This window comes from Cygnus atratus, chromosome 5, assembly GCF_013377495.2.
Source record: "Cygnus atratus isolate AKBS03 ecotype Queensland, Australia chromosome 5, CAtr_DNAZoo_HiC_assembly, whole genome shotgun sequence".
NCBI lineage: Eukaryota > Metazoa > Chordata > Aves > Anseriformes > Anatidae > Cygnus > Cygnus atratus.
The window spans coordinates 53,960,393-53,975,287 of NC_066366.1; the positions used below are offsets into that span (position 1 = coordinate 53,960,393).

General features: G+C 39.2%; 1 long non-coding RNA gene across 41 annotated transcripts in view; it reads right to left on the minus strand.

Annotated features, from left to right (window-relative positions):
- Nucleotides 1–14,895, minus strand: part of LOC118250285 (uncharacterized) — a 223,119-nt gene that overhangs the window by 179,890 nt on the left and 28,334 nt on the right. For all 41 annotated transcript variants that reach the window (XR_007708310.1, XR_007708311.1, XR_007708283.1 and 38 more), the window contains 2 exons: nt 13,478–13,598; nt 3,140–3,332 (listed from right to left, as the gene is read on the minus strand). This is a non-coding gene — a long non-coding RNA (uncharacterized LOC118250285). The remainder of the gene's footprint in view (nt 1–3,139; nt 3,333–13,477; nt 13,599–14,895) is intronic.

The following is a 14,895-nucleotide window of genomic DNA, read 5'->3' on the forward strand; positions in this document are numbered from 1 at the left end:
GAACCAAGGTTTGTTATGGAGCCAGGAGAACCTCTGTATTTGAAGAAAACATGCCAGACGTGGACACTACCCTTTAAAAAAAAAACCTTGTAAACACTGTTTTAAACTGGATGATACGCCAAAGCTCTAAGATTGTTTTGCTTTTTTTTTAGAAAATGAGCTTCTGTGTGTTTTCATAGAATCATAGAATGTTTTGGGTTGGAAGGGACGTTAAAGATCACCCAGTTCCAACCCCCCTGCCATAGGCAGGGACACCTCACACCAGATCAGGTTGCCCAAAGCCCCATCCAGCGTGGCCTTGAACACTTTCAGGGATGGGGCAGCCACAACCTCTCTGGGCAACCTGTTCCAGTGCCTCACCCTCAAAGTAAAGAATTTCTTCCTAATATCTAATCTAAATCTATCCTCTTTTAGTTTAAAACCATTCCCCCTTTTCCTATCACTCCACTCCCTGACAAAGTGTCCCTCCCCAGTTTCCTGTAGGCTCCCTTTAGATATTGGAAGGCTGCTATAAGGTCTCCCCAGAGCCTTCTCTTCTCTAGGCTGAACAACCCCAACTCCCTCATCTTGTCTTCATAGGAGAGATGCTCCAGCCCCTTGATCATCATTGTGGCCCTCCTCTGGACTCCTTCTAATACATCCATGTCTTTTTTGTGCTGGGGACCCCAGAGCAGTAAGTTTTGCACCTGGAAGCACTAGCACCTATAAATCTGGCTAGATACTTACATGGCTACCTCATGGATAGACTCTGTATCGCTGCAAAAGATGGTATAAAGCATAGCACAAATGTCTGTGAATTCAATTTTAATAATAAGAGCAAGGATTTATGTCTGAAAATTTTGGAAATTGGATAGCTTTGGCATTTCTAAACCATGAAAGAAGTTACCAACAGAACACTTAATAGATCTTAACAGATTTCTACTGAATATCATACTGTACTAGTTTGAAATAAACTGTTTGTAAACAAACAAATAATTAATTAATTAATTAAAGGTCACTACATTAAACAGAAACATTATAAAGCCATTAAACGAATACTAGCTTACACCAGCATTTCTGGCACTTCCCAGAGCACTTTGCATCAGTCTAATCAAGCAGCTTTTATGTAAGCAAAATCTAACCAGATAAAATAATAAATGAAAAAAAAAATGCAAAATATGGTGTGGAATCTAGTGATCTGAGCAGGTGAATCCCCATTAAGAAAAATTTATCACAAGAAGATTTGACAAGATAGTGGTCATTAAGCACAGAATTATTTGTTTAGACATTCTTTGGAAGACTGTTCTTTTTAACAGTGGCTACATTTTTGTTATTAATTTAACAACCCAACCACAGAAAAAGTAAACAATTTAAACTATTCTTTTGAAAAAGTCATCAGGGAAGAGAGATGTACTATTACAGACTTTTGCCCCATCCATAGATGGGGCTGCATGATTGAATCCAGCCCAGAAAAACAAAGAGTGTGAACAAAAGACATGCAGGAGAGCTGGACCTGGCTTCAGGCCCACCATCGTCACAGTCAAATTCCATTTCCAAGGTCCACCACAACACTTTCCTCTTAAGCTTCCTCTGGGTCACTGTGACCTTTGTTAAATGATACAACAAGTGATAAAAACAGAGACTAGGAGTACATTTGTTGCACAGTTTAAATTTAAAGGAACTTGAGGATCTGAACCAGACTGCAGTTAAATGTAATATATTGCTCAGATATATTCTTCTTTGTTCCAGATGCATGAGTTGTTACTAGTTATAACAGAATGCAAGCTGTGTTTTGTAGAGACTAAAACTGGCACATTACAGAATGCAGAAGCGCCATCTATCAATTCCCTAAAAGGAAACTGCACCTGCTGGAAACTTGTCCTCATTTGACTGAACTCTCTGGGTAGCACAATGGTTTAATGCAACAGCCCTTCACACTTGAAGCGTGTGGTTCAGCTCTGGCTTCATAAGAATTAATTTTATGGTCTAAATTAACCAGGTACTGAAATTTTATCTGCATGAAAGAAAGAAAGAAAGAAAGAGAGAGAGAGAAAGAAAGAGAGAGAAAGAGAGAAAGAGAGAAAGAGGAAGGAAGGAAGGAAGGAAGGAAGGAGGGAGGGAGGGAAGGAGGGAGGGAAGGAGGGAGGGAAGGAGGGAGGGAAGGAGGGAGGGAAGGAGGGAGGGAAGGAGGGAGGGAAGGAGGGAGGGAAGGAGGGAGGGAAGGAGGGAAGGAAGGAAGGAAGGAAGGAAGGAAGGAAGGACTCTCTGCCACTACCCTGAGACTGACCCACATCACTTTTTGTTCTTTCATTCTTGCAGCTGTCTTAGACAAAGTGGGCAGCAGACACACTGCTTTGCACCACCACCATCCTTCCTGCGCTTTCAGAAACACTGACCCCTAAACTGTTAAAGAGGAGCACGAGAGTTTAGTCATGTAGCCATAGCCCTAAGTACTGGCCCTGACCACTGCAAAAGTAAACAGTCATTTAAAGTTAGCCTGTTAAAATGTTCCAGTTTATCTTCAAGCAAAAATGTAAAGCAAAGTTTTGTTTTTATTTGCTCTTTCCAAAAGACAAAGATAAAGAACACAGTAAAAATAATGGGACTGCAAAAGGAAACAAGGTCTGTCATTCATAACATCACTGATAGCAGGAAGACAGGAGACTTAGTGTGAGACCTGGTTTCAAATGTGATTACTGTGGGCATTGTTACAATTTTCATTCTTATCTGGTCTCAGTTTCTGAAATTTTCTGATGACTTAACACAGTCCTCACCCAAGCAAAATTTTTTTTGGGTTCAGTGACGTTTTTACAAAAGCAAAATTAAGTAAAACAAGGAAGGGCTGAATAGGCAGACAACTATACTCTGGTAGCTGGGTTACACTCAGAGCAGTCTACTGAAATGAAAGGGGCTATTTATGCAGCAAAGGAACTGCTCAGAACTGGGCTGGCATATGACTGCATCCTCAAGTAAACTTCAAAAGTACAAAGGCTGTCTCCAAAACACAGCAGGGCTACCTGCAACGCGATCACAGCTCAGCTCCTATCCACCACAACTGCCCTCCTGTTCTGTGCAGTGCTCACAACAGACAGGACCTTCTATTTTGTGTCTCAGCATGTTGTCACTTTGCAGGGAGAAGTGCAGCATGCAAAATACTCACAGGAACTTAACAGGAGTCACTGCATCATGCGAAGTCAAGACTCCTAACAGCCGGGCTTGCTGAGAAGGAGCTTGTAGACCACTCTTGCCTACTTGTCCACACATGTAGAAGAGCAGACCTGCTCAGGACAAAATGGGGAGCCAGATTTTGAATTCCCTTTTTCTTCAGGCTCTGTCATTTTCCAAATGCTTTGCTGTGGAAAGAAACATGCAGCTGATCACATACAAGGTCAAGAATTGTGCATGAAGACTGCTGCAGACCTACTTACTGGGGAGTCCTGCTGACAGCCACCAAAGAAGGTTGTCAGAGGAAATAACACAGGATTGCTTACATCCTACATGGGACAGATGCTTGAACAGGAACTAGACAGTGACTCTGAGAGAATGTGGAAGTCTCTCTTAACTACCAGAGATCAGCTGACTGGTGGCATCTTGTATTGATATGAGGCAGGGTCACCCAACTCTCACCATACAAAAATCTCAGCAGGAACACACAGGGACGAACCTCTACATTGAAGAACAAGACACCATGTCCCATTAAGATCCCACAGGGGCATGAGTTGCTGCTTTATATAATGGTGCGTTTGGCTCCTACCTCTCTGCATGGTAGGGATTCTCAGCTCCGGAGAAGTTTACAACTTGGAGGAGCTGTGAGATGTTGCCTCCAGCCATGGGTGTGGCTTTAGTACTGCTATAATTTCCTGGCTCTTCTGTTTCTGTTGTCCATGTCAAGCGTTTTGAAGTGGCACTGTTACTTATTTCTAAGTGCAGTTGCCACTGATGCTGAACAGTGACCCATTGTTCCTATTGTTGCTTCCGCACTCAGTGGTTCATAAAAACAATGGTTAAGATGCAACTGCAGCACAGGGAGTCCCAAAACTGCTGACTGTCAGAAGCTGGGAAAGTATACAAGCAGGAAGAATCACTCCATACTTCTCCTGCTTCTTACACTTCTCCATGAACATATTCTGCTGGCTGCTATCAGATACAAGGTACTGGGACCTTCGGTCTGACTGTATTTCTGCCCTTACTCTCTTCCTCTGACATTTCCCTGACCAACACTATTAGTCGAGGTCCAGTTATTTCTACTGACAGTGCTAATGTCCTTTCTACTTCTGTGTAAAATCTGCTCTCAAAGTGTGATGCTTTGATTTTTCATGTCAATGTATTTTCCAGATTGTACTGCGACGACTGAAGTAACCATGCCATGGGAGTGAAGCAATCTTTGCTTAACAACAAAGAAAAACCTGAAATAAATATTGGAACATGCTGATATACTCTGTTTTGGACATAACTACCTCAAAATAAAAATAAAAAAGAGAGAGAGAGAGAGAGAAGGAAAACCTGTATTCTGTCACCTGGTCCTCATGACAATTTAAAATTGTAACTATATCAAAGAGAATATTTAAAGAAGGGGAGAATTATGGAAGATGAGGAGATTTAAATTTCACCAGCTTTTTCCAGCTTTTGATAAAATGTTAAATGGAAGTTTATTTAAGCATTCTTTTTTTCCATTTTGAAATCCTAGTTTCACCAGCTGTTTTATTTTTCCCCAAAGGAAAATGAGATAAATGTTTCAAAAAACATAAGAAAGTGGCATTGTTTTCTACCAACAGAATGCCCCACTTCATTAAGAAATTCTGAATTGAAGTGTTTTTTTATTAAAAAAAAAAACTGTATATTAAAAGAAAAAAAAAAGTAAGATTTTTTTCAATGTCCTTACCCTTTACTCATAAAAAGTAAGAGTATGATGTGTGTTGGAATAGAATAACTGATTATCAGAACTGCAAAGCAACACTGAATTTTAAACATATGACAGGAGCGTATAGATTACAAAGCAAAACACAGCTTGCTAAAATGGCCTGTTAATTTTGAAGGGAGAGACCTAAGATGAGAGAAATCAATGCCCACAAGACAATAACGTGCATACCAGAAAACGTAAGGGCTATGGGAAAAAGCCTGCACAGTTTCGAAATAAATGTTCTTTAAACTATTTAATAAAACAATTGTTAAACAGATGCTTGTACTTCTCTTAAGTAAAAAGTAATTCCCAAGGGAAACTAAGTTCAATAAGATTAAAAATATTTATGAATTTATGTGCTTTGGACATAAAGAGATATGAGTTTACCAAAGAATGAGCAATTTATCCATATAGAACAATTCATGGAATACACTGTATCATTTGTTATCACAATAAAAAATTATATTTGAATATATAGTATATCAAATGCTTTGTCACAATAATTTCAGTAATATAGCTGCAAATTGCAAGTATACATTAAGTTGACTGAAAAACGCAGCTACCTATTGTATTCATAAACTAGAAAAGAATGCTCATTACAAATACAAGTGAAATTAATGACAAACTAAATCTTAAATTTTACTAAAGAAGGAATTCATAAACAGCCCATGCCATTTAAGATTTTTCAAACAATAAACTTTGTAAAAGAGATATTTTCTAAAAGATATTACAGTCCAGATTATATTACTGAAGCTGTCTCTACATCTTTAAACACTTGGAGAGGTTTGTTTCTGGCCAACTATTCAAGTCATAGGTCATACCAGAATTTTGCATAAACAATGCTCAAAACAGACTAGAAGAGCAATCATCAAAGGGCTAAACAACAGAAAGAAAGGATAATGATGAAATGTTGATTTGCCTCTGTGTGGCAGATTAAGGAACCTGTACAGAACGGGTGTCACATTTTTTTAGCAATACATATACCCAGATTTGCTTTTGGCAAACATTGCTTAACTGCTGCTGTTTTTCATGAAGTCAATGAAGACCAAGTTAGATAATGAGCTGGCATGCACTTTTGAAATGTTTACTGTGTTCCTTAAAGTAAGGGGAACATGCTGGTTCTTAAACTAATTTGTTTTTTGTTGTTGGCTTCCCCCATCTCTCCTCTACTACTCTGTTCTCCCCATCTTTGGAATAAACAGAAAATGACTGAATCTTTTGATTCTTTTTTTTTTTTTTTTTTACAATTATACAACTGAAGAATCAGTAGTTTCCAAATGGCAAACAACTGAGCCATGTCAAGAGCCATGTTAATCTCATGTGTTTGCTCCATTGTTAACAACGAAGGAAGGGGGGTGGGGAAGACTAAATAAAATCTGTCTGTTCTGGCCTAAATGCAGGACATGAACAAGGAGAGTTTCCACAAACAATGTAGTCTTTTTCTTCTGGTGGGGGGAGGTGAGGGGGAAGATGATGGTAGCAGCACTTTTGTGGAAGGAGAAGCTGCACCCATCTTGCCAGTCAACACAGCATTCAGAAAGCTTATATGGCGGGAAGAATTTCCCACCCATTGTTAACTAGGAACTTGATTTGAAAATGCAGTTTTTAATTAAAATTGGCACTTCCAAGCTTCATGCTGGCATCCACCATCTTGCTAAACACTGAGCTCATTTGTGGTTCTAGCAGTTTGCAAACGCACTGTCAGAGGTGACAAACCAATTCCCATCCTGCCACCCTTACTCAGTTCTCAGTCACCATCCTATCATGAGCAAATGGGAAATTTACTCCACTAAACACAAAGCAAGGACTGTAGGATGTGGCCTCATTTGGCTAGAATACAGAGATCCCAGTCTTTATTACTTTTAAGGCATTATTAACGGACAAGAATTCTTCAGAAATGTTTGGAGGAAAACAGGTCAGTTATTTTCAAGGCTTCTGCATGCTTCACTACCCTCAGATATCCACAACCACCATTATGGTTAGAGATCCCACTGTTTAGCTTAAATTTCATTCTCTTCTAACCTATACTCCCCAGAAATAGTATGCAAAGGTAGAAATTTTAACACATTAGCACCAGCAATACAAACCTCTGGATATAATAAGATGTAGAATTTGTCTGTTTCATGCAAAAGGACAAAAAAGTTTGCTAGTTTTGTTGATTTAATGAATATATTTGTATTTGCAATGCATTCTGACTTGAGGGATCTTAAATGAAAAGTACACTTAGAGATGTGCTGAAGTAACCAGGAAAATATCTTCACTGAATGGGAGATAACACCTTATTATTTAGGACCTTTTTTTCAGAATATCCCTTTGGGGAAAAAAAAAAAATATATATATATATATATACAGCTTTACATAATCTAAGGTCCTGAAGAAAAAGCTGGAGGGTGATTTTTCAGTGTTTTTTTATTTGATTAGGATTGATGCCTTTCATATGTATAATATTGTTAGGTTCACTACAAAGGATTTCACTTTGTCTTACAGTAGAAGCAAAATATTATGCAAATTGAATAAAGGACTTCACAAGACTATCCGGTACATGTGAATACTAGCTAGCAAAGCAAGCTGTTGCTAGCTTTTGAAAAATCTGTCAACAATTAAGCTCATCAAAAGGAAATTCATAAGCCGATTTAGAAGAAATGTCTCACAAAGCCTGAACACTGTAAGGTACATTCATGCATTCAGCTCAGTTAAAGTTCTATTCATGAATTAAAGATTCATATATTTGTACTTAAAGCTCGCTGAATGCAAAATCCAGATATAGAAGAACCTTAAGATTTCTAAATTACTGCAATTTGGAGTCATTTACAGAATGCAACAGGAATAAATCAATGTTCCAAGCCTTCTCACATTATTCTGAGAAATACCATCTTTCAAATACTAGTACAAAAAATGAAAGATATCTAACAACTACACTCAGTGTCCATTTTCCAATTTACATCTTACGTACCTCAGATCTTTGTTACTGTATTTAGAGCATTCCATGGTCTTTATTTAAGCCAGTGGACATGGACTTAAAAGGGTTATACAGAGCATGAGAGTTCCTCAAGCCTTGACACCAAAGTAGGTAAGTCAATAAAAGAACATCTGCACAGCAGACTGTACGTTGATCTCCCAAAATCCTGTTACAGGATACAAAGAGCCCTGTGAAAAAAAGGTGATTCTTTTGTCTCATGATTTGTCTGAACCATGGTTAGCAATCTAGAGAAGTATCTCCAGAAAATTACAGACTTCACTATGGAAATTCTCCTGACACTGCCTGTTAATTTTACTAGCAGACTCCAGTTTATTCAGAATTTTGCACGTATACATCACTTGACCAGATTTGACTCATCACACATCCCCTGTGTTGAAGACTATTCCGGCTTCTTCCAGTAATGAATTTGTGTTGATTTTGTAAGATCCTGTTCATGACCTTAAAGCTAGTTCATAGGGTGAGACCTTTCATTTTTCTTTGTTTGGCTATTTCTTTCTGCCATTGCTCTTTCATTATTCAACCTCAAGTCTTACAGGAATAGGACGTGGCTGATACTTATTTGCGAAATTCTTTGCCTTCTGATCTCTGGAATTTTGAAACTCTTTGCTTCAGAGTGTCTGATTAAGTCTGGATTAGGATTCTGTCTTTAATCTAGCATTCAAGCATTCAGCAAGTGTTTCAGCTTTGGTCTGAGACACCTTATAAAACAGCACCAAACAAATTCACATTGCATTGGAAGAAATCTCTTGGGGAACAACTGCTACACTCTCCACATTTCTAGATGACACTTACTCAGCAGCTACTGTTCATTTCCTTTTATATATGAACAAAGTGCAATTATTGCCAGAAAAAAAAAAAATCAATGTTGAAATTTAAGGTTGCAATACTGTGCTAGCTGTTTTAAAACACAGTAGTGATTGTACCACTGCTCCCAAAACAAACAGTCCTAACTTAACTGTGGAGTATTCTAGGCCGAATTTAAAAAGAAATCCAAATATTAAGGTAGAAGCCATGTAGGTGTGAAAGAAGAAATTTCCACCCCACACTGTAGAGATACTACACTTTAGCCACACAGCTATGATTAATCATAATACTGTTCATCGTTCCAAATCAGACTCAGTGATTTTTATAGACATCTGTTTTCTTTCACATTTACCACATACATAGATGTAGTGTCACTATTACAGAGATTTGACTCATCCAAAAACATCACAAGTCAACCATTAAATCAGTGAGGAATATGCAGCCCATTGGAAGCCATGGAGAATATAAGATCCATTCGGCCTAGGGGAAAATTACTTAAGTTGCCAGGCCATCAAGCTCCTTGCACATTGCCTTGCTGGATATGAGGTAGTGCTCAGCAAGCAAGCCTTCTGATCAGCGGGCAGCCACAAAGCTCATGGAAGCTGGTGGACATGACAACTACTACTCAGCCTAAGCAAGGGAACAAAAAATATTACTTTTGTTTAGCAATAAATACAACAATAGAAGCTACAGGCTAAATCACGAATCAGCATGACAAGGCTGGAGGAGGAGCTGGGCCATGCAGCCTGAAGGATTTTCCCCAGAGTCAAATGCAGAAGTGGGAGTTGGACTTTGCTTGTTAGAACAACTACTTCTTGTCAGAAGAAAAAAGCATGCAGAAGAGCAAGGAGACAGTCCAGAGATGGGTCCACAGAGGCTATTGAAGACAGCAGTATGGCCCTCAAAGAAAAGCAGAAAGCTTTTTGAGCACAGTGCTGGCTGCTGGAGGACTTGGAACTGAACAAAGAAACACTTGAGGGTGTTCAGAGAAATTTAAACTAATGGAATGTTATTTTAATTAAATAGCACTGTATCAATGACATATCTGACAGTTACCACAATCTCCTCCCTGTGGTAGCAACCTGTGGGGCTCATGCAGTGGGTAAGTACTACAACTAAAGGGGAATAATCAAGAGGGTAAGACCAAAAAGGTCTTTCTTGCAAAGTCCACAACATCAGCAGGGCAGAGGTGCATCCCTCCAAATGACCTCTAGTGGGTTGGTTAAGGCACTGTCCAAGGAGCAGAGTTACACAGTTGTACCTTCCGTGACTGAAAATACAGTACAAAAAGGATATTTCAAACCCATGCAGGAGCGGGGAGTGCATGCTCACCACCCGACAGATATTGAAGTAGGCCTCAAGCATTTTAATGAAGGAAAAAAAAAAAAAGAAAAAAAAAAAAGATGAGTAGATGACACAGCTGTACAAGTTTCCAAACCATGATATTTAGAGACCAGCCTGCACTCAGGATTTCCCATCAGCCACCAGCTCACAACTGAGTGCACCCAGTCTTTGAAGAGCATTGTGCTCATGACAGAAACTTATGCCAAGGCTGAAGGAGCCAGAGCTGTTCTAATCTAGCAACCAGACTACGGCCAATCCCTGCTGCAAACAGGGATGTTACAGCCACCTTGGCCATCATGACAGGGCTGCACTGTGTGAGAGTCAATGATATAGGCAGTGGAACTGCTGGTCCAGTCTCCACACTGCCAGCAATTCTCTTCTGCCATAAGAGAGAGCGTGGACTCCAAGGACCAGCCACCAAAGACACAGGGAATTTGTGCTTGGCTACTCATGCCATCTTTCTCCTCCCCTTAAACCTTTCCATATCATACTTTTTGACCCAAAACTGTTCTTACAGCTTAGAGCAAGAAGAGACACCAAGTATATGCCTCTGACTGTGACTGCTCAGCTAAGTTAAAAACTGAATTCGAGGTGGGAACTCCACCTTCAAAGTACCCTCCTCTCCAGAGAGAGAATGGAGTTATTACTGGTTCTTACTGGCATGTAGCAGAGTCAGGTACCAGTGTAAATCCCACTTTGGGGCATCATATTCCCCACATCTTCCTGTGGGCCTAGCTTTTATTTTTCAGTTGGTTCTTGATGCAACTGAATGACTCTCGGTGACTTCACTAGGTTTAGATCAGATATTTAATGGAAATTTCAAAATAGAGAATGATTGACTAATGATTGTAGAATTTATCAAATAATTTTATGAGGGAATGCACAGCTGCAGCCTGCTGCATACCAAAATGCACAACTGAGGTGCTTCAAAGTATCAAAGTAACTTCTAGCTCCAAACCACTATTTTATCTCTGAATTTAGCTATCTTAACACACATTACAGAAAGCAAGCTTGAATTCCTTTTCTTTACCTTCTCCTATTGACTTTTCTCTGAATTTGTCTACTGTGCATCCTATGCTATGATATTTCTCTCTTTCCAATAAGTGCAGAAAGCTGGATATCTAATTTTAAGTTATCTGTGTGATGTTTTAGTACCATAAGTTTCTTTCCAAATGAGTAGGGTTAATGTACTTACATTTGTACAAAAGTATTAATTTTTAAAAATACCTATTTGACATTTAAGCTGTGTGCAATTGTTGGCAGGCTACTAATATAATATAGAGACCAGATTTGCAGAAAACTGGTTCCTCCTGCAAATTTTACAAGAAATATCTCATACTGAGTATATTAAAATAACTCTGAACATCTTCTAAAAGCTTAGCTCTTGTGAAGGAAGGACAAAACAGATTGGAGTAACTAAAGAACACAGAGAAGGCAAGTAATTTGTGCTAAGATAGTCAGGAAACCATAAGCCTAGAAAGAGCATGCAGAAAACTGCCTGTGCTCTGCCACAACTACTGAACAATACTCCACTGCATAGCTTTTTAAATAGCTTTTAACATTTAGCCATTTTAAAACATGTAATTGTGCTGTAGATACTAATTTCCTCAGATCCAAGTATAATTATTCTTCTCAATATTTGGTCTATCTCTATTGTACACTCTTAAGACAGCTACAAAATATTGCTAATATTTTTGAGTTAATAGTGTGTTTAGAAGGTCATGTCAGGTTATTGCTGGGAGGATTAAAAGATTTTCTTTCCTCCGGAGCCCTTTGTTATAAGAAACCAAGGAAATTTAAAACAGGATTTATTCCTTCGAACCGGGACAAACCAACAGAGTACTGTGGCAAGAGCATAAAGCAAGAGCACTCTGGGCCAGGAAATTTACAAAGAAAGCTTTCTCCAAACACAACAGTTAGGCTGAAGTTTTAAAACTCTTAATGATTCTACATTGAGGGCAGCAAAAGGCAACTAGCTTTGCAGTCATTCACACTCATAATTTCTCTTTCAAAAGATATTGGTACAATATCTGGTAACTTGTTGGTTGTCACTAGCACAGGTAGACATTTCGGGCACATATATGCTCCATTTTTTAGTTTTCAACCTTTACTCAGGCCTTGATGGCTGCTCCCAATGTCACCATCAGGAAGATGAACTGGTGATGAGCATCAGCAATGACTGCAAGGTGGCCCAGTGGAGAAACAGGAAAAACAGAGAGAAGAGAAAAATGGAAACCCAGTAAAGTTTGGTCTCAGATGTCAAACCAAATCTTCTGACAGATATAATAAATTTTCTCAGTGGATGTTACTTAGATACAAAGGATACTCTCAAGCCTTAGGATCCTGCCTGTGGGAAGTTTTAAGTCAGGTCTGCATCTTTATGTAAGTGTTGCTATTGTGTTAGTCGACTCTTTATATAGAATAAAGATGAGATCAGGGTGAATGGTATGTCAAGTCAAGTGGACGTGCCCTCTGATTTAGTTTAAAATTGGAATGGAACAGCCTTATGAAGTGATTGTGGATGTCCCAAAATTCATTGCTTGTAATGCAATTTATTTGGAATACATCAAAACCAGAAAATCCTACTCCTACCAAGGTATTATATATCATGGTGCTTTCTGTCCTTAATCTTTCAGACTGATCTCTTGAATACACACAGCTTAGACCTTGCTTTCTGCGTGCACCCAATCCTGGAAAAACATTTCTACTTAGATTTTAAAGGTCATTAAGGTGACCTTAGCATTAATTTCTAAATGTTGCATCAAAATGGCTTTTTGTGCAACTGAAAGCAACAGCATTGATCACGTGCTTACATTCTGCTGGAGCTGGGCCTATAAATATTCTGACTATTTCCAAATGAATGCTGAAAAAGAACTGATGCAACAGCACCAACAGAAATATTTATATGCATTTTAAAAAGACTTCACCAACAGGTGGCTTTCATCTACTACACAATATTGCTAGCTTAGCTACTGCAGCATTGTTAGCAGATGTTTTTAGGCATCATCAATAGGATTACTCTAGAATTTACTCATCATAAATCAGCATACTGCAATGTCCCTTCTGATGGGCATTTAATATATCCTGCTTCCACCAGACCATCCATATAATAGTTCACGTGAGGATGACTGAGCTCACTTCTATTTGGAATGACAGCTTGATGCAGCATTTCAAGGCTAAGCCTAACTTGCCCTCACTTGAGGTCAGGCAGTAACCATTCCCAGAAATCATGTTTGTTAGATGTGACTGAAAACAGTTTAGCACTTGCATTAAAGTAATAATTAAACATGAACAGCGTGCCTTGATGTTGTTTAAATGAATGACACATTCCATGCCCGGAGGAGTTTTCAGCCCAGTTCTGTGACAGGCAAAACATAATAATTGATCCAAGAAGAAATTAATGAAAAGAGTACCAAGAGGTTAAGTAGGCTATCATTCTGCTTGGACTGTATTTTATGGTGTTACTCTACCTCATCAAAGAAGGTGGAGCTCAGTCTAATCCAACATGCCTCCACTAAAACAGCTGGCAAAAAAATGTCAGATGGTCTTGTTAGCAGCTTCCTCTTGAGAGCTGTTATATAATCACAAGGGCTGTGAACAAGAAAGAGAAAAGGAAATTGAAAATAACTAAACGTAAATTTAAACGAAAAAAATATTTATATGCTTCTACCTATGTACTTCTAACCTGGACAAAAAAAGGAAACCCAACTTTCCCCTCAGTTATATAAACTCTAATTTAAAATAGCTTTTCACAGCAGATTTTTTTTTTCACAGTTTATATCAGCTCGACATTTCCCAGAAACTTAGAGCAATTGACATCTCTACCCAGAAGTTTCTCTTCTCCCTCTAAATCATAATGCTGAGTGGAGAACCCTAAGCCAAGTGACTCTGGACACCCTCCCATCTAACACCATACTCCCCACACACAAAAAAAAAAAAAAAAAAAAAAAAAAAAAAAAAAAAAAAAAAAAAAACCTCTGGGAAGTAAGTGAGCACTTAGAGAAATCTAACTTGTATCTAACCTTTACTTGAGTGCCTAGGAGGAACTGTCTTCTTTTCTATAGAAGCTGGAGGCAGCTATAAAGATGGTGCAGGAAGGGGCACATTAGGATGTCCAATTAGGAAACCAGAGCGCACTTTGCATTGTGTAGCTCTTAAAATGTGGAGGGGAAAGGAGATGGAGCTGGTCACCCGTGTTCACTGACCATGTCCCAGTGCCTCATTGTATGGGTTCAACCAAAGGGAGGTGGCTGAGGTTCAGCAGATGCAAACAGCCAGGACAGATCCTACACCCAACTCCTGCCACAGAGCAGCGAGGCTGCCCACCCCCATCACCACAAGCAATTAAGGAAGGCACATATGCTGCTGCAAGCACTGCCAGCACTCAGAAACATTATGCCTTTCTCAAAGGTGCAAGGTGTGAAGGCCTGGATATACAAAGGAACTGTGAATGGATGTAAGAGCCTAAACCCAAATTTTGGCCCACTGACACTCCAAGTAAGCTTCTGCCTAACTCAATTCCAGTTCCCACAGGAAAGATTCATCTCACCTCACTTCGGGGGTCTGGTATAAAATGTCTGCAGCTGAGGTGCTCCCCTTGGTTCCCACCACACAACAGACAGAAATGCGCCACTTCAGAGCATGCTTCATCTGGTCTCTTTAGGTATCTGTTTCCAGAGGAGATGCTCTATACCATCAGAGAGTGTCTATTTCTCCAGTAACAGTTATAAACAGAGTCTAAAATACTTGTTCAGATGCAGAGCCCTATTTAGCTAGCCAAATCCCAGCCTCAGGTGGCTTAATTTCCAAGTGACATTCCTGAAGTGCCCACTACCAGGTATACTCAGAAGTGGCTTCCTCACTTTTAACAGTGCTTCCAGATGAGGTT